At 45.8% G+C, this 23,067-nt stretch overlaps 1 long non-coding RNA gene and 1 other non-coding gene across 3 annotated transcripts in view; one reads left to right on the forward strand and one right to left on the reverse strand.

Moving 5' to 3' along the window:
* LOC102421449 overlaps positions 1 to 23,067 on the reverse strand; it is a 29,847-nt gene that overhangs the window by 1,613 nt on the left and 5,167 nt on the right. Inside the window, exons 1-5 of one of the 2 annotated variants that reach the window (XR_001346013.2) lie at positions 17,508 to 17,738; positions 12,128 to 12,247; positions 11,281 to 11,417; positions 8,211 to 8,278; positions 1,001 to 7,183 (exon numbers count right to left, since the gene is read on the reverse strand). This is a non-coding gene — a long non-coding RNA (uncharacterized LOC102421449). Of the gene's footprint in view, positions 1 to 1,000; positions 7,184 to 8,210; positions 8,279 to 11,280; positions 11,418 to 12,127; positions 12,248 to 17,507; positions 17,739 to 23,067 lie in introns of those variants that run through there. The other variant, XR_002826965.1, reaches the window with a different exon arrangement.
* LOC111823852 lies at positions 3,243 to 3,348 on the forward strand. Its single transcript, XR_002826966.1, has one exon. It is a non-coding gene; the product is annotated as a U6 spliceosomal RNA (small nuclear RNA).

Genomic DNA, 23,067 nt, shown 5'->3' on the forward strand with positions numbered 1-23,067 from the left:
CAGGGCACATGCCTGGGTTGTGGGCTCGATCCCCAGTGTGGGGCATGCAGGAGGCAGCCGATCAATGATTCTCATTGATGTTTCTCTCTCTCTCCCTCTCTGAAATCAATAAAAACATTTAAAAGTATAAAATATTTTAAAAATAGATACAAAAATGAAAACTGAGTAAAGGTAATCATGTGAAAATTAAAATGTTTACAAAAACAAAGCACATGGTAGTGCCCAACAGGAAGTCTGCCGGACACGGAAAGCCAGGCTTTCCCACTGTTTCTGAGATCACACTCTCCTCCTTTAGCATGTCCGTCACAGCTCTGTGTCCTCTCAACTAGTCTGGAAGTTTCCACTGGGTATGTCCTTTGCCCCTGCATTCCAGGCTAAGAGACCAAAGAGGAGCCTCTTAGATTCTTGGTGTGAGCAAGTGCGATGGCTGGGCATTTCTCAAATTCCATGATTATCTGCTTTTCACAGACACCTTAAGGAGCACCGGCTCTTCTCCACAGTTCTCCGAAAAATCAAGGTTTGCCTATTTCCAACCTAGATTCCTCGTAAGACACAAACCCTCCCAGTTGTCAGCATTCCTCGCCAACTACATACAGTTGACCCCTGAACATGGGTTTGGACAGTGCGGGTCAACTTACACATGGATTTCTTTTTTCAATAAATACTGTATTTTCCTGATGGTTTAAATTTTTTTCTCTAGCTAACTTTATTGTGAGTATACAGTCTAGAATACGTATACAAAATATGTCAATCAACTGTTTGTTATTGGCAAGTTTTGGGGGAGCCGTTACCTGTCATTTCTGACTGGGGATTGGTGCCCCTGCCCCCTGCACTGTTCAAGGGCCAACAGCGTACGAAAATCCGCATCAGCGTTAAAAAAACAGAGGGTATTTGTTCTTCTACAAGAGACTCCTTAGAGGACTCGCTTACGTATTTGCATACATTTATAACAATTCAATAGACACATATAAATGTGCTTCCAAGCAGGCCTGTGACTCACCCGCAGGCTGTGCGTCTGCAGACTGCTGCTCCTCAGTGCTGGGCAGGGATCACGGTGTGACCCTCCACAGTGCACCTGTGTCCATCCCTTCTGTTTTGAACTCTTGGCCGCTTTCCTCTTTCTTATATCTCACTGTGTTTTCAGGTGCCACTATTCTTTGTTGGGTACTTTATAACTTCATGTTAATTTGAGATAATTTTGTCTTTTCCTATTTCTTTGCCGAGTTACATCAAGCCTTGTTTCAACGCTCCCTGAGGTTTCTCTGTTTCCTCTTTGGGTCCATTTTTGGTGGAGATTTTTCATTTTCAGTTCGATTTCTGCAGTCCTGTGGGAGGTGAGGTATTTCCTTCAGACCCGGGGTGGTTCCAGTTCTCTTCTGCCAGTGGCTGGCGAGACATGTCCCTGGGCTGTGTGGATCCCGTCGCTTCTTCTCACAGTGCTCACACCACCTGTCTTCCTTTTCCTGTTTGAAAGGCACTGCAGTTGGCTCTCGGTAGCAAGGACAGGGGTGTGTGGCTTCTCTCATCTGTTGGGACGGTGCAATACAGCATTTCTTTGTGAGGTGAGAGGGTTTGGAGTCTCCTCTGAGGCCTTTATTTTAGTTTTCGCTGCTTCTTTCACTTTCCCGTCAAGCCTCTAGGAGGTACCTTCCCCTCTCCCAGAAATGGGAGGCTCCCCAACAGGCGAGCTGTGATCTCAGGAACTCCCAACATCCGCTTCTCGTGCAGCTGGTGTCGGATTCATCAGCGCTTCCTTCCCTCGCGGTGGGGTCCCTGCTGTCCCGTGAACGGCCACGCTGGCCCCATGGCCCTCACCCCTCCACCAGAGCTTCCACCTGACTCCACCCTCCCGTGGGTCCTGGTGCGTGTTCTCTGCTGTCACGGAACTGTTTCTCGTGTCTCGGTGATGCTGCAGGGACAAGGGAAAGGTGACGCTGTTCCCCGGTCTGGATCGTGTCGGGAGGATTACGCAAGATTCGGATTTAGGCAGCTGCCAATATTTATTGAAAACCCACAAGCCCAAGTACCTTCCCTTAAACATGAACACACAGCAAGAACGACCAGACGTGCGAGGAGAGTGTCCAACAGGAAGGGCAAAACCGAAAACCAACAGGAAGGTTGAAGACTATCCATTAAATGGAACACCTTATGTGTTTTTTTTAAAAATGGAGAGAACAAAAGAAAGCCCTGGATTAAAACCCAACAGCAGACATGAAACTCCTGCTGGGAAAACGGGGGTGGGAGCGGGATAGGAGTCTCCAAAATAAAGGACAGATATGCAGGCCCACCAGGAGGTACTCCACAACGAGCCAAGGATGCAGGAGAGAAATAATATCATTTAAGAAAATGTTGGCGGGGCGGGGGTGGGGGAGGTCAATGGGGGAAAAGGGAGACTTACGTAATACTTTAAACAATAAAGAATTTAAATTAAAAAAAGAATAAAGAAAATGTCCCCAAATGTAGGGCACACACGCAGGCCCACGCCAAAGCACACGGGAAGCCTACAGTGCCCTGGGACCAAGGGCAAAGCCATGGGCGTCCGACCGCAGAGAAAAGGCAGGTTACACACACACAGCCGGCCAAGGCTGCAGACGGCTCAGCGCCCACCTGCCACCTAGAAGCAGGGAGGCGATGCCTTCCAAATCCTGAAGGAAACTCATGGCCAAGTTGGAACTGGGAACTCAAATGAGCCACGAAGGGGACAACAGACACTGGCCTGGGAAAACTCGCCACCACGTGGCTCCACAGGAAGCGCTGAGGGCACCCGTGCCAGACCGAGGAAGTAAACCCAGAAAGAGGAAGCGTGGGGTCCAGGAAACCCAAGATCCAACCGAGCGGGGAAGGGGCCCCCGGAACAATGGGGAGAGGCGCCTGAGGAAGACGGCGCTCAGCCCCCATAAAGGGCGATGGCTCCACAAGCCCTGCCCCAGGTCGGAGGCTGCAGGGAAAAGAGGGAGGAACCGAGGCAGGAAGGAGAACAGTCCACCGTGGAAGACAAGTCACCCTGGTTACTAACACGCGTCTCAGCTTTAAGTGAGCTCGCAGTCTATTAACCTGGTGTGAACCCAAGTTACAGCGCGATTACATGAGGAAGAGGGGGGATGTGGCAGGAGCTCGACAAGCAGCTGGGGCTGCAGAGGCCTGTGCGTGTCTCCCATGTTGGAAGTTAGAGATCACGCCTGGGGCTGCAAAATCGAGGCGCAGCGATGTCGCAACGGAACTCAGAACCGGGCAAACGCCCAGGGATCACTTCGGCAGCCCCGACGCTGAAACGGAACGATGCAGAGAAGGTTAGCACGGCCCCTGCACACGCATGACACGCGAATTCATGAAGCGTTCCCCTTTTTTTTTTAACAAAAGTCACTTCTCTGGTCCTGTTTTATTTGTAAGTGGAGATCAAGATTGCTCTGCTTGGTGTGTCCTGGGGAAAAATTGTAAAGGTATTTTATAGAACACCAAAGAAATAGAGTGATTTGGGCAGGAAAAGTCTTCATCTCGATGCAAAGGAGACCTTACACCCAATAACCTCTGACACCTTGTTCAGAGCTCAATCCATTCGATGAAAGGAGCGTTAGCTGCCTGTAGCTGTGTGCGCGCTCCCTGTCTTGGGAAGTGGCCTGTGTCCTCTACTTACAAGTCTTCCAGCTCACGAGGCCCTGCCCTTTATATTCATCACTGACCCCATGGCAGATCCTTGAACATGGCCGTGTTTCAGGTGAAACTGACTAGCTGGCGATGATGAAAAGAATCTGCATTAAAACCAAAATCGGAATCCGGGGGATGTATCCCTGACCTCAGATGTCCCCAAAACCATCCTTGAAGCACTAAGACTGGGTGTTTCTAAACAACTGAATGTTTTTAAACAACTGAAAACAAGCTAATGTACAATTATGTTATTAAACATACGGTACACAGTTCTCATCCTTGGCCCAGGTGCCCCTTGGGCAATCTGTATTTCATTAGGTCTTACACGACTAAGTCTGTAGCTATTGTGCTTAAAATGGCTCTAAGTGTCACACAATTAAGTGGCTGAGCCAGAACTAAACAGATTGGTCAATTCTGTCTGCTCTTTTTACTACACTGCCTAATTTAATTAGTCTTCATCTCGAACTCATTTGTCCTCTCCTTGAATTCACCCAGCTGCATTTCAGTACAATTTTCCAAACGCCCTAAGATGGGCTGGGGGGGGGGGGGGCCCACACTAAAGGTATTTAAAGGAGAGGTAAGTGAAGATGTCCACTGATCTCCTTTTATAAGAGCTCATACAGTTTAGTCGATGACACACAAACTCATAACTACTCCCACCCAACAGGACACCTCTGACAATTAGGGACAAAGGGCCAATGCCCCGTCCTTTTGCAGCACAGGGCGACACCGGTGTGCTCCAGAGCATGAGTGTTAGCGTCGTTCTAAAAATCCTATTCAAAGGGGCAGAACCCGAACGTTGAGAATCTCAGCACAGAGCTCAGGGGCCCCACGGGCAGCGCAATGACCCCCAGGATGCCTCTCACATGGGCCCCCCCATGTTTACTGGTTTCCCTCTTTCCCTGACCATTTACAGAAAGTGACAGCCAACATTCTGAACCACGCCAGAGGTGTGGGATAGGAAAGCACAGTATGGGATACAGAGAAAGTCGGTCTCTGAGAAAGGATTAAAAAACAGGAAAAGACAGGTGGAAATAACAAGCATACTTTTTTCCCAGGAACGTTTATACATCACTTTAATTAGATTAGCTTTACAAGCAGCTTGGGCGCTCTTTCATAATGCAACGCTGCTTTTCAAATTACATGACTTTGCACGGTCTACGCATGAATCCTGAGATTCTTTGCCTGTTTATGAAGGTCTGTGCTTTACAGCTGGTTAATGTGTTGAATAAAAACAGCATTAGAAGCTTTGTCTTTAACCAGGATTAAACACATAGAGGCCACAAATAATTTTAAATTTTGTTTTGAACAAGAGTCCTGCTTGGTGACAACGTCACGGCCCCACTAACAAGAAACGAGCAGATTTTAAATGGACATTAAAGAAATGGCTATTCTGGTTCTTGATCCTTTCACAATGACCTCCAAGGGATTACATAAACTCCTCCCCCAAACTACAAAGGTCAGCCCTGCCTGGCAGCACAGCCCACCTAGCAGAGCTGCAGGTGGACATTGGAGCGTGACACGGGGCTCCCAGGCTGGGAGGCTGTTGCTGAGTACCCTGACAGTCAGACAGACCTCCCATCCACACAGCACAACCTGCTCGACACCTAACGAGGCAGCGCACGCTGAGACCAGCTGGCTGGGACGCCCCCAGGCCGGCTGCCGAGGCACTAGCTGTGGAGGTGTTACACTGCATGATCGGGATGAGGAGAGGAAGTGGGACAAGACTGAAGACGGGCTATGAAAAAGACATAAACTGCAGCTTTGTCCTGCAGTTCTCCGCAGTGAGGCCGCGACACTGAGTATCAGTCCCCCCCTAGATCCACACTGTTGGTTTCACTACATTTTTTTTTCATGTTTTACATGAACAATATTGATCTTTTAATACAAATTACTGAGCTTTCCATAGAAAAAGTCTCTACGTGAATACAAACAATACAAATGCTTAAAACTGTTGTCAGCGGAAATATACAGAAGTATTTCTGTACACTCACATTGTTTTGGCCAAGAAGATCAAGGACAGATAGGAAACCGAAGTGGGCCTTCCACCCATAATGCGTGCAGGATACGGGTGCCACCCTGTGCGCTTTGCCTAGGACACCCGTTCCGGTTCATACATTATGTGGCCAAGTCTGGGAGGCCTTGTGTGATTTCGGAACATTCCCTCTTTTTCTGAAAAGTAAAAAGGAAAACTCACACGTGAAATGATCTTGCTGTTCCCTTCTTTTGATTTTCCACTCGAACCACACACCTTTTGGTGATCAAGAGGCCAGCCTCACGGGTGGGGACCCCCTCAGCAGCGGACTGAGGTGTCACTAACATCCCCTCTGTGACAGGTCAGTTTTGAAGCACAGCCTCCCCTAGAGGCTACCCAAGGGGAACCAGGTTCTGACCTGCAGGTCGGGGGGTGGGGGCGGGGGGTGAGGGTCATAGGAACAGGAAAACGTAATAGCAAAGCTCAACATGCAACCAACCATTTGGGAAGCCCAAGGAAAAGCCCTAGAAGGGGCTCTTCTATCTATAGCAGCGTGGCCAATGGTTGGTCCGCGGACCCTGGTGGTCCTTGAGGTCTGAAAGGCTGGCGACCGCTGCTCCACAGGACACACCTGAGAGCTTAGGAAAGCCCTTTATCCCGGGAACGTGAGGCTGAAGATACCCTCAAGTTCACGTAGTGCCAGTCACTGTAGCTTTTTAAAAAAAAATTTAACTTAAAATATAAACCTGTATTTTTCTTATTGTGTATTTTTTCTTAGAAAACATTCGGAACTAAAAGTTATTGGTAGTAAATGGTGATGGTTTTACTGTTATGTTTCATTATTAACAATGTCAACAAAAACAACAGAAGCCATGTTTAAGAGTTCAAATTAGTGTAAGACAGGACTACAAAAAATCCGATTTTTCAGCTGGTAATTAAAGTGCTCCTTCTTGTAAGTAAAAAGAAAATTAATTGTCAGTCACTGGCAGCAATCATTATAAGAGGTCTTTTAGGGCAAAATTTAATAGTACGAAGAGGTTTACAAAAATAGATTGATGCTATTTTGGGGGACAATGCTGTAATTTTTTCTCAATTCAGTTTTGATAAATTGTACCTGATCATACAAAAATTACTCCAAATTCGAACTTGACTATATAAAAAAGGGAGAGATGAAATGAACTCAGCTAGATGGCAGATCTGACAAAATGTAAGAATGAAACAATGCTACCGAGGGCACTTATCATGTCCGGGGTAGAGACCATTCTCAGCTGGTAGCTTATATTCTTCCATCAGCAATCACAGGTTTGGAGTCAGTCATGCAGTACAAAGCCACACGGTCAAATCTTCCTGATGCAACACCAAAAGGTTGTTTCCGTTTCCTTATGAAAATGCCAACTGGTTGTCTATTTTTCTTTATCCCATTCATTTGTAGTCACAAGTTAACAAACAGCGCCAACAGTCACTGGAGGTGAAGGAGGGTATTGCTGGATCAGTCTCTCTATAAGACGTCTTTACTGATCGAATCAGAAGGTTTATTTAGTTCAACCCTCACACCTTTTTCACCTGCAGGTAAAACAAAAAACAACAAAAATTCATTCATCAAGCACCAGCCAGCTGCTGTCACTGCTTCCCACCGAGTTCCTAACGGCATGCACAGGTCTCAACTTCGCAAACACACGTCATCTGAAGACTCACACCGTCACTTCCAAAAGCTACGCTGGGCACTGCCCTGTGACGAATGCGTTACTCTGAGCTAGCAAACCTTCGAGGGGAAAAGACCTTCTCTACACAGAGATTTGCCTTTTGATTTAAAAAGTAATTAACTTGTTATAAAAGAGTAGTGTGTTCCGCATCACTGAAAGCACACACACTACTGGCTCTGCCAAAAATGATGACTTGAAAACCTATGAACATCCGATCTTTATAGTTTCATAAAAGGAGGATCTGGGATTAATAGGCTCATGAAAACACAGCTAGTTCATCAGCAGCGTGAAGACTGAGCAGACTTGTGGAGATATAAGGTTAGAGAAAGGACAGGTGAGGGGTCCGTCAGATGGGAACTAACCGGCAGCTCTGGGAGACAGGCCCTAAGGGGGGCAGGGCCGGCATCCTGAGGACCCTCAGGCTTAGCACAAGGGTGCCGCCCTACGGCCACCGTGGCAGATGCCAACTCCACACGCCTGTCTGTGTTACTGATGCCGGCATGTCCACTCCTCGCCTTTGTGTCATTTCTCTTCACGGCCACGTTAGCCAGGAAGGCCTGGAGAGCTCGGTAGAGCATTACGTTTAAAAAGGAAAAGACGTTAACTTCCTTCTATGGGCACCGGGAGAGGAAGCCCATGGCAGTTGCCGGAGCTCAGCAGCTTGCAACTGAGCAGGATAATCACACAGAAACTCGGCTTGGGTTGTAATTTTCTCAGGCTTCTGTGCCTCAAACGTTCCTATTCTTTGGACCATGTTTTTGGTTAAAGATAACACTGCAGCCGACTTAAGAGAAGTCCTCTTTGAAATCAGGGAATCAAGGACTCTGACCAAACAAGGACCGTGGGCATTGTCCTTCCAGTGCACCCTGGCCCCAAATGCTGTTTACCTGTTTGATATTTTACTTTAGCTCGGGCTCTCTCATCTGCATCAAAATACCAAACAGTTATTGCGTACCTAAAAGAAAATTTAGAATAGGGTAAGAATGATCACACTGGGGAGGTGCATGCTGTTGCAATGGTCTATAGAACGTGTCATGGCAAAACAACGTCTCAGTCGGAAAGTTACCAGGACAATGAGCAATGAACCCCCCACTCAGCCAGCCTCTGTGATGCTCAAGGCTGATGCCCAAGAGCTCAGCAGGGAAGCAGGGGCAGCTGAAGGGGGGGCCCAGGGAGGAGTTTTATGGCTCCTGGATGCCGCCTGAGCTGCATGATGATGGTCGGCCAGCCCACAGCCGACACACAGGCACTGAGGGGTAAAGACGGCCGCGGCACCTTCCCGAGCAGGGGCTCCGGGGGCAGAGGACAGCCGAGGACCCAGGGCTGCGGCTCTGCAGGGGCAGGGAGGACAGCACTGCATGACCGTGGAGAGTCAGGATGGATGCTCACCATTTTATAACCTCGAGTCACCAAGAGAGATTTCAATGATGCTAGGAATTTTTTAGGACTTTTATCGTAACAGTTATACTGTCTTTAGACATACAGCTTAGCTAAACTTCATCTTTCTGAAATTTTTTCACTTATTGGGAATATATTCCACAAATAAATGAGGAACCTCTGGTTTATTAAATACTATCCAGGACATAGTTACCCCTTTTGGTACCAAAAATGGGGGAAATGTACACACACTTCCTGACCGCGTGCTGCAGTCACCTCCTTAAGAGAACACAGCAGCCCTAACCGGTTTGGCTCAGTGGATAGAGCGTTGGCCTGCGGACTGAAGGGTCCCAGGTTCGATTCCGGTCAAGGGCATGTACCTTGGTTGCGGGCACATCCCCAGTAGGGGGTGTGCAGGAGGCAGCTGATCGATGTTTCTCTCTCCTCGATGTTTCTAGCTCTCTATCTCTCTCCCTTCCTCTCTGTAAAAGAGAACACAGCAGGCGGGTAAAGCACCTTGCAGATTCCGCCAGGATTCATTGGGGGAAAGCAATCCCGATCGCATGAAGAGCCAGTACATGGGACAGAGCTAAATCGTGTAAAATATTTGAAGTGAAGAGTCAAAGGCAGAGCAGAGTCTGAGAGTTTGGACAACTGGGGAAACAGAGGCCCGTGGCCCTCTCAGACGGTGAGGGACAGGCCTGAGGCCGCAGTCCAGCCTCTGCTCTTCCCCACACCTTTCTTAACATCTAGACTCTTCTATTTTTCCGAGGCCTTGGTAAGAGGAATGGGGCACAGGTATGTGGTTTCTCTCTCTTTCGCCCATGCCCCAAACTTGGAGTTTCTTAGTCATCACAGTTCTAGATACTGGATCACCTCCCCTCTGGCCCTCAGTCCTGACCTGCAAACACTGGTAAGCCACCACATGGATCTGTTTCTCCCTCATCTCCCCCGGCCTCCGTAAGAACCCTCACAGGAACCTCTGCACTGGAGCTGGGCGGCCTGGCCCTCCCCCCTAGGCCCGAGGGACACCACTGTCCTTGCTTCCTGACCTCCCAGGCCAGCTGAGCTCTTCTTTCTGCTGGACACGGACCTTTCTCACCAACTCACACACTGTCCCCCCTCCAAACGCCTGTGGCCCTTCCCCCCATATCGCCTGGCAATGACTTCCTTTACTACCTAAAAATGTCTGTTACCTCTTCCTCTAGAAAGGATACAAACAGACCACACTCAGGACTCCATGAAAAGGAAGGTCTGTGAAGCAGTTTCTAGGTCAGAAAAGTTCTAAAGAAGCAGCTGGGCCTGGCTGGCGTGGCTCAGTGGTTGAGCGTCGACCTATGAACCAGGAGGTCACGGTTCAATTCCCAGTCAGGACACATGCCTGGGCTGCAGGCTTGATCCCCTGTAGGAGGCGTGCACGAGGCAGCCGATCAATGATTCTCTCACCATTGATGTTTCTCTCTCCCTCTCTGCAATCAGTAAAAATATGTATTTTTTAAAAAGCCTGCTCTTCCCCGGTGTCTGAGAATGTGCCTCTTGTCACCGTATCAAGCAACTGCATGACAGTAATCCACTATCATGATGTTCAAAGTCCTTTTGATAATAAAAAATAGGTATTTAATACATTGTGCTATTTTTCTACAAATATTATTTTTACGTCTGTATCATCTTCCACTTTAAGTCTTAACAACTGAGCCACAATAAATGCAAAAAAAGAATTTAATAAATACATTAAACAGCATACTAGTTATAGAATATGAAACCTTGTTTAAAAATATATATATAACTCCCACACATGACAGCCTTTCTCTCCTCTATTCGTTTTTCTCTTCACTTCTGCTCCCTGCTCTCTGGTTTCTCTCCTTGGTATATTCTCCAACATCATCTCTCTCTCTTCCCCCCTCCCCACCTTTTGAAAAGCTCCCTTTTCCTTCTCTATCTGTTCTTTCTATTCCAAGTGGATGCAGTTGACCCTGAACCACACGGGTTTGAATGGCATGGGTCCACCTACATGCAGGTTTTTTTCAAAACGTACTGTAATATATTTATCTTCCTTGTGATTTTCCTTAATAACATTGTCTTTCCTCTGGCTTACTTTATTGTAAGAATACAGGATGTGATACATATAATGTGCTAATGGACTCTGTTATCACTAAGGCTTCTGGTTAACAGTAAGCTATCAGCAGTTATGGGTTTTGGGGGTCAAAAGTCACATACGGATTTTTGATTGCCTGGGAGTCTGTACCCCTTTACCCACACACTGGTCAAGGGCCAACTCTACTCTCAAGAGATCATAGGAGGGTGAGTAGTTAAGAAATGGACAAACAAGGAGATGGGGCTGGAAAGAGGACAGGGCCCGTGCGTCCACTTTTACTGCAAACAAGGAGCGGCTGTGCAGTCACATGCAGTACTAACTGTGAACAGATCTTATAAAATTACTCACATTCAAAGTTATGACCGAAGCATTACAATACAAGTCACTGAAGAACACGAAAATACTCATTAGAAAACTCAAGTTTATCTTATCTACCCCCTCCGTCCTGCCATCATCTTAACAATTGTTTCTTAAAGGAATACTACCTTGTAGCATATGCTGGTTGTACTTCATGAGGGTTGCGGCGGTCAGACCAGAAAAACAGCAGTCTATCAAATTTGGGTTCAATGTCAGCAAACTGGGCTTTGCCTTCTGGAAAAATTCGAAGTATACCTCCACTTACCTAGGAAAAGAGTCAAATATCTAAGTGTGAACAACCAAGAATGCTATAAAATTAACTTTAAGGGGAGAGGGGAGTTCATTACAGCGACTCAAAATTCTTAACTGGATTCTTCACAGATATATCTCAATTAACAAGGTTTGAAGGTGAGTTGAAATGCACTGATACAAGAAAAAAATCATTTCCTGGGTTTTTGAAAATACTGGCTAAAACAGATGAGTATTATCTGAATCCAAAAGTCTTAAAATAAAGTTTTAAATTAGTAAACATTTCTTATTTATAGGGTGGGGCACAACTAGGTTTACAGTTGTTCATATGGAAAATCTATAATAATAAAAGTGTAATATGCTAATTAGACTGGACAGCTGAACAACCTTCCGGACAAGAAGCCGGGCTGTGAGGCCGAGGCAGCCGCTGCGGCTATGAGGGCCGAGCCCCTTGCACGAATATTGTGCATCAGGCCTCTAGTATTTTAATAAAACACTTATATAAAAGTTAAATTTTAGGTGAACACTTCAATATCTGAAAGTAAAGGAACCCACTTTTTGAGATGTATTATTAGTATTTGTTTCATTTTACAAAGATCTACGCCTAATACCTAAGACTGAAACAAATCTAAGAAATGTTTGACTGTTACAGGTGTTAAAGACAGTCCTACCTACGGGGAGCGTAAATGCCTGTGAGAAAGAAGAGTGTTCAATGAAGTTGCATACCTTGGCGTCCCAGTCTTTATTAAGATAATATATACATGTCACACATCTTCCATCTCCATTGGGATTATCAACATGACGCACATATCCCGTCCCATTGCCTGGGTAACAAGCAACCATGGCCTGCAGTGGTAATAAAGATGGTTTTGTAAGTCCATGCATGAATTAAAGGAGAAAACAGCTTATGAAAGAGATCTCTGGTTTTGTACTACTCTTACACTTAAACTGGGATCCCTCGGGCTGTCTAGCCCAGTCCCAGTCAGGGCCGGCCAGGGGGAGGACCGCGGGAGGTTGGCTGGCTGTGGGAGCACACTGACCACCAGAGGGCAGCTTCTGCATTGAGTATCTGCCCCTTGGAGGTCAGTACATGTCATAGCGACCAGTCTACCAGTCGTTCGGTTGACCGGTCCTAACAGTCGCTTAGGCTTTTATATATATAGACCCTTCTCTTTAATAAAAATATCACACACACAAAATATCACATTTTGTAGGCCAGAAGAGGCAAAGATACTGTGTTGACACTATTTTAGAGAACACCAGGTCTGCTGGTGAGCAATGGTGGTCTGTGGCTCCTGCTTCTCAGCACCAGGCTATGTAACTGAATGAATGGAGTTAACTGTTTACTAAAACAGAAATATTACTCACTTCTTAACTGCCTTCTCTAGAGCCCGAGTAGTACATGGAGGTACATGGGGCGACTGGTGGGCGATGCAGTGAAATGACCTTCAACTAGGGGCTGCGTTTATCTGTTTCCTTTATTTAAATGCCAACCGAGACTTTTAAAAAATAAACCAATAAAAGAGCCATAAAAGAGAAGTTTTAAACAACTGTTAATTAAATCTTATAATCCCCGTGATAGCTCAATGACCTCCATCTGAAGGTGTTATCTGAGGTGGCCATTACCACTGCAGCCTGATCTGGTGTCGCTGGCCCCCTTAGTTCTGCTCTGGTGATAGGGACTCTGCCAGAGGAGGAGGAAGGAAGGGAGAAGGGGGCGAGTGCTCCCAGGGCCTGCATTGAATCTGCATCTCCTGTCAGTGCCGCTCTGGGAAGGGCAGCAGCACTAGACGGACCAGGGATGAGATGGAAAACCTCCACGCACACCGGCCAACCAGGAAGCCCGTCAGTGCCTGGGCTCCGTGCTGGGACCGCCAACAGGAGCCCTTCCTCTTCATCACAGAGAAGCACGTAGTCCTGCTCCAGCAGGAAGAAGAGTCCCAGACACAGAGGAGCCCTCAGGCCCTCAGTCCCCAGGCCCTGCACCAGCCCCCAGGCCCCAGACTGGGAGCCTGAGGACAGGGAGAGCCACGCTCACCGGAAAAACCAGACTGTCAAGAAAAACTGGAGCCGGAAAAGAGCCAAGCTCCTGGAGGTCCGAGGGAAGAGGAATTTTGTAGGAAACCTGCAAAAATGTGGAAGGGTCATGAACTCCCTCAAATAACCGTGTGGCCAGGGAATGACCTAGAGAGACTTCATGGAGTGATCCTGCACGTGCTGGGACGTCCCCGCTGGGGTTCTAGCGACTTCCTTCTGGAAGCCGCATGAGATCTGGTGGCTACTGTGTATGTTTAAACGAGAATCCATATGTTAACAAAGTTATCCTGAGTTGTGGTTGGATAGTCAAGATTTAAAGTTCCTTAAATGTAGCATAGCTTTTCCAGTTTTAAAGTCATATTCATGCTCGACTTCTTAACTGGTAATTTGGTTGTGCTGGTGGACTTTATACACACGTGTAAAAAAGACTCTGATGTTGCCGGTTTTGCTTAGTTTGTATTGCGTATGCAGAAGACCCTCACATACTCTTATTCACAATATTTTTAGTAAATTCCGTTTCTTTTCTCTTAATCTCTTGGTAAAGCGACTAATAACTCCTTCTAAACGTGATTTCACCTGCTTAGGCACCTAAAGTCAGTAGCAGCATTAAAAATATTTACGGACACACGACAAAAAGAGTCAGCATGGTGTCCGTCTGAAAGGACTTCGCTGAAAAGAAAAAAAAACACCAGGCACACACAATACAAATGCTCAGCAAGTCATAGAGAGAAAAAGAAATCGGGAAAAAGGAACTACTCGTGTGGGACACAGCAATAGGACGAGGCCTGGAGCTACACACCTAAGCTTATCTTTAAAGGACAGATGAGATTTGAAAAACTGAAGGGAAGAAAAGCAAACAGTCTGAGCATAACAAAGGCAGGAAGCAGTTAAATGGCAGTGAGGTGTTTTCATAGGTAAAAAGAATTTGATAGACATAGGATATTAAGCAGAGGAAACAGGACGTAAAAGGTAACCAACAGTGAGCTCCCCTGGTCCTTGAGTGGGGACAGCCACAATGAGAAGTTTTAAGAAGGCAGCTGCCTTATCCTACGATTTGTACAAAAGATTATTCTTACAGACAAGTGTACTGCTGTGGTCTGTGGTGTCCCCTCCCCCACCTCAGACTCCTGTGCGGCAGCCCTGAGGCCCACAGATCCGAGTATTTACGGGAGGGCCTCTGGGAAGCGCTCAGGGGGATGCATGTCTTGTACGCTCTGGAGGGACCCCTGCCCCATCCTCCAGGACACAGCAGAGCTCCCTCACCAGGAAGGCAGCCCTCACGGGAGACCAGCAGGCTGCCCTGATCTCGGACTTCCCAGCCTCCAGGACTGGGAGCAGTAGCACGTTTCTGCTGTTTATAGGTTCCCCAGCCTGCGGTATTTTAGCCCGAAAGGACTACCAGGACACACCTGTAAAGGACACAATTATTCCAAGAGATGTCCATCAGATGCCTCATCCTCAGGATACGGAAATGGATCCCAGTCCATCAAGAAAAAGGAAAGGCTCCCCCCACCCCCCCCACGTGCTAGGGCCCGGGAGACGCCCAGTTATCCTGGGTCCTCCCCGAGCAGGACCGCACACTCTGGGCCTGGGGTGGAGGCCACGAAGGGTCTAGAGCAGGGGTGGGCAAACTTTTTGACTCGAGGGCCACAATGGGTTCTTAAACTGGACCGGAGGGCCGGAACAAAAGCATGGATGGAGTGTTTGTGTGAACTAATATAAATTCAAAGTAAACATCATTACATAAAAGGGTATGGTCTTTTTTTTTTTTTTTTTTAGTTTTATTCATTTCAAGCGGGCCGTAGTTTGCCCACGGCTGGTCTAGAGTCTAGACCAGGGGTCCTCAAACTACGGCCCGCGGGCCACATGCAAATACAAATATTGTATTTGTCCCCGTTTTGTTTTTTTACTTCAAAATAAGATATGTGCAGTGTGCATAGGAATTTGTTCATAGTTTTTTTTTAAACTATAGTCCGGCCCTCCAACGGCCTGAGGGACAGTGAACTGGCCTCGTTTAAAAAGTTTGAGGACCCCTGCTCTAGACCTTTGCTAGGGAAACAAGGCAGCCGCCCACCATGGAATCCTGAGGGAGGTTCCTGTCTGCCATCCCTTTGAGACACCAACTTTAAATGTTCCTGTTTCCCATTGGGAAAGCCTATTTAAACATAAGCAAAACAATTAAATACTATTTCCCCCTTTTTGATATGAAAATATACATGATTGAGGACATTCTTAAGATTAAAAAAAAACCCTAAATTTGTCTTTTACTCTGAGAATGAAAGGAAGGAAGAGGCTTGGGATGCCTCTCTGGAACCTGAAGACGTGTGTTTCTGGCCTTGGAAGGCGTGCGTTCAATATGAAGTTGAACCAGGAAACTTTTTTAAAAAAAATTTCCCTTTTGAACTAAATTATTTTAAAGCACTGATTCAAAGCTAAGAGAACTAACATTTTATGAGCTGTCACTGTACTATGTTTGCCCTGAACAAGAGGAAATGGTTTCCTAGCTGAAAATTCTATGAAAATACATTGCCTTGGGCTTACACTCTGCCCTTTGTAGTGTTGAGAGCTGACATTTAGTAAGAAGTTCTTCACAACAAACCTATGAGGTAGACAGACACAATCTCTCCATTTGAGACAGTAGAAAAGTGAACTGCAAGGAGAATAAACACCTTGTCAAGGTCACAGAGACGACGGGCAGAGGTGAGGCATCCAGAGTGGAATCGCCTCCTGGATTCTGGCTCAGTTCCTGGCTCAGTGAGGCTGTTTAGTCTGACCCAAGAGTTCAGATGAAATTGGCAACACAGGGTCCTAAGTGACTCCTAAGTGATACACACGTCATGCGTGATGCACGTACAGATGTACTGCGTAAGGTCTCTTCCAACTCTGCTCACACCTGTCCTCATTCACTCCCAAAGCACGGCCCCCCACCCCCATGCCTACCTGTGGTTTATATAAATCTAGCTCAAAAGGGGGAAAACCGGTCATGGAAAGAACTGGACTGAGAGCAAAGTAGGTATTTACTGGAAGAAAATTTTTAAACTTCAGATTTCAATTATACCTGCGTAGTTTATGTAAATCTCACTTCCTAAAGGTACAATTAAAAACTTTATAAAAAGTTATACATTTTGTTCATTGCATTAATTAGCATATTGCATGGGGGTAATGGAGAAGGGCAATCTATGTGCACTTAAATCTCTTGACTCTTTTGCTAACTTTAATGTTATAAATAACATATCTCACCATAAATAAACTCCGACTGTTTTGAGAGTAAAAATGTCAAGCCTGTATCCTGGCCAAAAAGAAACCAGCACTGAAAAGGAGACCCAGCGATAAGAAAAGGGCAGTTCTCCTGTCTGGCCGCTAGTGCACGCAGGGCCAGCAGGGCCATTCGGAAGAGCAGGATTCAGACCTGCTCCACCAACTCCAAGTAGGAAACAGCACCGTCAAAGGAAGCCCTTCACGAGCATTACGACAGCTCAGGGCTGACTTTATGGAGGAAGCAGTGTCTGAGCTACGCTTAAAAGAAGATAAAAGTTGGCAAAGAGGACATTTCCAACAGAGTGGGTCACATAAGGAAGTTTTAAATGCAAACACAGAACATACCTGGTGAGGAGGAAGATTCGGGTTTGCTAACGCACAGAGTTCTTGAGAAAGGGGGGGAAATCGGAAAAGCGAAGGGGGGCCACGTTATGGAGACACCTGAGTGCCTGCTACGGAGAACGGCCGTGATGCTGCGGGCAGAGGGGAGCCATTGCTTTCTGGGCAGGGGAGCAACATGATCACAACTGCTTCCGAGCATGACGAGAAGGAGGCAGTGGATTGGGGAAGGGACAGGAAAAACATGCCACGGAGAAGGCGAGTGAGAACAACACTTCAGCAGACCAAGCAATGACGTTCTGATACAAGGAGGGGCCTGGGCAGAGTGGAAGGGGGAGGAGAGAAGTGAAAGGACTTGGCAAGCACTTTCACAGACAGAGCAAGGGACAGGCTGCATCAAAGGGGGCCGAGAGGGTCTGTGTCTGGAGGTCGGGAAGGCGGGTTTGGGGGGGAGTTTACTTTTCGGACATACTGAGTTTGCCAGGCTGGTGGGCCATCCCGGTGGAGGTGTTCAAAACGCAGCTGATAATGTGAGTCTGGAACTCCAAAAAGAGGCCATGGCTGGAGATGCAGATTTAGGAACCATCTTCATAGGGGATGGCTGAAGCATGGGCTGCCAGAGATTGCCAAGGCAGAGAGTGGGGAGAGAAGAACAGAACAAAGGACAGATTCGCATGGAATAAGACATGGAGAATAAGAGCTCATTAGCTTTGTTGCTTTCCTGGTCACAGGAAAACGGTCAGACAACTGGTCATTAGTTGACTCATTGTAAGTGATTTTTGACTAATTGTAAATGATAAACATATAAAACAGAACTTATCAAGCATTTTTTGGATTTCTCCTTAAAATGTTTTTTAAAACTTTTTGCTATTATAAATAATATTGTAAAATAGTTTTAAAGCTCTACCATTGTACATATCCTTGATGCCTAAAATTAAATTCCTAGGAGTGAAATTATGAGCTTTAAAAATTTTTATTGCCAAAATTTTCTCTGGTTATATTAGCTTACTAGAGGCCCGGTGCACAACATTAGTGCACTGGGGGTTGGGGGGTCCCTCAGCCCGTCCTGTGTCCTCTCACAGTCAGGGACCCCTCGGGGGATGTCCGCCTGCTGGCTTAGGTCCAGGGTGTGGGCCTAAGCCAGCAGGTGGACATCCCCTGAGGGGTCCTTAGCGCTGCCCCAGAGGCGGGAGAGGCTCCCGCCACCTCCGCTGCGCTTGCCAGCCGTGAACCCGGCTTCTGGCTGAGCAGTGCTCCCCCTGTGGGGGTGCACTGACCACCAATAGGCAGCTCCGGTCATTCCACCGTTCGGTCGATTTGCATATTAGCCTTTTATTATATAGGATTATTAAATGAATCAAATTCAATAGTGATGACACTAAAGTAATTCTATGAGTTGATAATATCCACAAGATGATATTGTTAAAGAAGCTACAAAGCATGAATGAAAGATAGCTAGCCCCCAAACATCCCATATTGTTTTAGGAAAGAAAGAATTAACTTTTAGGATTTTGTTTTAAAAGCCTCCTATTATAGACTATATGGTAGATAAAAGAAATATCAAATAAGTAATAGCGCCCGACCAGCATGGCTCAGTGGTTGAGCATCAACCTATGAACCAGGTCACAGTTCAATTCCTGGTCAGGGCACATGCCCAGGTTGCAGGCTCGACCCCCAGTAGGGGGGGAAGGTGCAGGAGGCAGCCAATCGATGATTCTCTCTCATCACTGATGTTTCCATCTCTCTCTCCCTCTCCCTTCCTATATATTTTTTAAAAATAATAGCAACAAGTTACAATCTAATCTATGTTTACATCAATAAAAACTGTAAGTATAAGCTCATTTGTATGTGATTTGATCCAATCTTTCACATAGATACTAACTTATTTGTACACATGACTAGCTTTTAAAATTAACATCTAGGAGCATTTGAGATGTTGCTTCCTGGCATTTGTCATCGGTTTAGCTCAAATAAACTCTTTAAAATTTTAAAAAATAAACAAAATTAACATCTAAGGGTTTTGATTCTTAAAATGTACCTTAATTATATTAATGATTATTAATAAAATATTTATTGCCATTTGACTTCACTCTGCTAAGGGGAAGGTGTGAAGGGAGAAAGATCCTTTGATGGAGGGGTTCCCTCAGTTTGAATCACTTCATTATCCATGACCCTTATAAACTGACCAGTTTCTGTTTTCACAGAGCCAAGGCTATGTGCCAATTGCCCAAGCAAAACCAGATGCGTTTTCATTAAAAATAAGGTTCATTAAAAACAAGTCAAGAATTCTGAATCTAAGCTGAACTTTAACCAACACAATGAATGTGAGCAAAGGTTTAGAATTAAGGCAGCTGAGGCAAGTCTGAATACTTTGAAAAGGCACTGCTGAGAGTGAAAAATATAATCACTTCTTTAAAAGCTTCTTATAATAATCAATTACTCAACATTTCTTCTATTAATTAGGTCAGCATTATTCCAATGTCATAGCTGGAGAGACAGGAGAGGTGCTCAGTGACTTCCCAGGTAACTAGAATCCAGAGCAGTGCCAGCAGGTCCTGCTCCCATTCCTGTCCAGTCACCTGCCCCCTTACTGCTCCCCCTTCCCGAGAGATTTCCAGGATAAAGAACACCTGCAAGAATCTTTGGAGGAAACGTGCATGAGAAAAAACCTTACGGTTACTATGCAACACCAGGTCGTTCCTGAGAACTAGCCACAGGAACAAATTGCTCTTCCATATTTTAGAGACACTTCCTACCTGCACTACCAAGAGATGCCTCCGATCTAACAATTACAGAAATTATTAATAATATAAACAAAACCAACCGATATGAACTCTAGTTTCACTTTTGTTGAAAGTACTCCTCCACCCCAGCCCTCGTGTACTATCAAGTTTTCATTTTTTAAAAACTCAGATTAATCTTACTGCCAGTAACAAGTACAAAAACAAGGTAAGACACATGAACAGGAGCAGGGAACAGGACACTGTGAAGGGGTAGAGAAGTGGTTCTCAACCTGTGGGTCGCGACCCCTTTGAGGGTCGAACGACCCTTTCACAGGGGTCACCTAAGACCATCGGAAAACACAGATATAATTACATATTGTTTTTGTGAATAATCACTATGCTTTAATTATGTTCAATGTGTCACAATGAAAATACATCCTGCATATCAGATATTTACATGGCGATTCATAACAGTAGCAACATTACAGTTATGAAGTAGCCACGAAAATAATTTTATGGTTGGGGGTCACCACAGCATGAGGAACTGTATTAAAGGGTCGCGGCATTAGGAAGGTTGAGAACCACTGGGGTAGAGGGAAGAGGGAAAGAGGGAATAATATCAGAACCATTGCAGATAAAGTCTTTTATAAGAAAATTGCACAAACACAGCAGATATGCCTGGAACCATATGCTCCCAGGGAAGACCTTCTCACTGAGGTCATGGTTTCCATCCTGGTACTTACCACTTAATTTTGTTTCATTTTATAGCAGACCGTACAAGGCAAACATCTTTCAGAGTGTGTGCATGTATACCACTAGGCTATGACTTAAGTTGACAACTATAAAGGGGGGATGGAGAGGCCAAGCATAATTCCATAGACAGGGGGCAAGCACAGCAACTGAGTAAACACAGGCCCTCGCTCTCCCACAGCCAGGCATGAAATGCTTACAAATGTTTTTTGTTTTGTTTGTTCTTTAGAACTCTTCTTAGAACAGGGGTTCTTAATATAGGGACTATGGATGGGCTTAATTATAAGCAAAACTTTGCCTGTATGTTCATTTTTAGGGTGAGAAGGTATATAGCTTCCATCAGATTCCTAAATGGGCCCAGAGCAAAACAAACAACACTACCATAATTACCTTGGAAAAACTTGTAAGCTTTTGGGAAGGGATGCTATCTATAATCACATAATTTTTAGCCAAATTTTCTTTATTCAAGAAATTTGATTCCAAAATACTCTAGGTTGTAACCACTATAAACTACAACCATTCTTTGTACATAAATAATTTGTGGTAAACACTAAATCTCAGGCTACTTCCTTTACCAACTAAAAAACTGTATTAAGAGAATGAAAACATTTTAAATATAAAAATTAAGCAAAATTGGCATGAGAAATCCTTTATAAGCATAAATATGTATGTATGACCTCTATGCTGGCCAGTTTCCATGATCAGCACCACCATGCTGGCCATTTTCCATGATCAGCACCACCAGTGCCCTCTTTAAACAGTTAAGTCAACTGTTTCCATGAAGTTGATTAAATGCTTGAATGTGGTTAAAGCCAAAGGTTTCCTGATCCTAAGAAATAGTTCTGGGCTGGTCCGATGGCAGTGGGTTACCAGAACTTACCTAAGTTAGTATCACTAACCCCCCACTGCTTGACTGGCTTAAAAAACAACAACAAAACAAAACAAACAAACAAAGAAGAAATAGTTCTGGTCTTGATTAACCCATGTGCTCTTTTGTTAAATGTAATTCTTAAACCTCCTTTAATATTATTTGAAAATTTGAAGAAATTCTTGTTCTAAAGCCAAATCAAAACTATGATGATTCTATGATAATTTTAGGAGCTTAAAATTTTGCTCTTGAAATGTTTCCCTCTGCACCTCGATCACGCGCAGCGATAGTGAGCTGTGCGTCAGTTTGCTGGCCACAGGCTTCTCTCTGCGGGCCATCCATTGTGTTTCTTTGTTTTGAAGTGACGCGTGCCCACACCACTGGTGGGGGGTAAGGGCGGTAAGACATGCAGGTCCTAGCCCTTCAAGATGCACGGACAGGCAGAATCCTACCACCAGCTGTAACCTGACCAACGGAGACTGGGCCCAGGCAATGGTGTAAAACTTCATTTCACCTTCAGAGCAGACCTTTCTCCCAGTATCTGGAGTTAAAAATAGTGTAGGCCGTGTTGGCCTGGGTTATTTTTATCAGGAAAACAGGGACTAGAAACAGCATCGTGGAGTTGACCACAATAGGACAAAAACCCTCATAGACTTTCAAAAGGTCTCGCCGTAGTTTTAGAAACTGGACTGAAAGCAGGGGAAGCAGAGGTGAGGTGCAGGGCAGGTGGGCTGAGGCACTCACTAGTGTGAACACAGGTAACAAGGCACAAGGACCACCAAAGGTGTTTGACATGAGACAGAATCGCACCAAACAGCTCCGGGAGTTACTTCCGGAGGAAAAGGTATATAAAGTCTGAAGAAAAGAGAGCTCAGTGGAGGTCAAAGCTGAGGGACAGAGTTGGGAATGGGACTCACGCTCGATCCTAAAGAACGTATGAGGTTTGAATGGCTGGGAGTCAAACAATTCAAAGAGGTGTGGGCAGGAGTGAGAAGGGGAGCAATTGGGAAGAACCCAGTCTGGCTGAACTAGCGGTTGTATCTCAAAGATAAGTAACAGGTCAGAGTGGGCCTAAGCAGCTGAGAGTATAAATACGTAGGAATCCAACTGTTAGAATAGGCAGCTAGGTAGACATGAGCTAGGAGAGGTAGCTGGGGCTTGAAAGGAGAATGGTGAGACGTAACAAACTGAAAATAGACAACAGAGGAGGCAGGCCCCTATGTGAGGAGGAAAGATTCAGAATTGGACCAGGGTCCTACCCTCAAGGGGCTCACAATTAGCACAGAAAACCAGCAATATGGGGGCCTGCAGGAGGCGGCCTGTCAGTGATTCTCTCATCATTGATGTTTCTCTCTCTCTCCCCCTCTCCCTTCCTCTCTGAAATCAATAAAAATATATTAAAAAGAAAGAGAAAGAGAGAGAGGGAGGGAGGGAGGGAGTGAGGGGGAGAGAGAGAGAGAGAGAGAGAGAGAGAGAGAGAGAGAGAGAGAGAAAACGTTCTTCTTGTCAACACCAGGAGTGCTAAGATTCCCTGCAGTCATCCCCAGGCAGTTCCGGTGGCAGAGCTGACGAGGGCACGCTGTGCCAAGAAGCCATATGCCTTTGGAGGAGAAAGGATGGGGCTGGAAGGTCAACAGCAGCAGCAGCACAGCCCACGTGAAGGAATGTGGAAAAGAGAGCACAGAACTGTT

Source organism: Myotis lucifugus, unplaced genomic scaffold (genome assembly GCF_000147115.1).
Source record: "Myotis lucifugus unplaced genomic scaffold, Myoluc2.0 scaffold_724, whole genome shotgun sequence".
Classification (NCBI taxonomy): Eukaryota; Metazoa; Chordata; class Mammalia; order Chiroptera; family Vespertilionidae; genus Myotis; species Myotis lucifugus.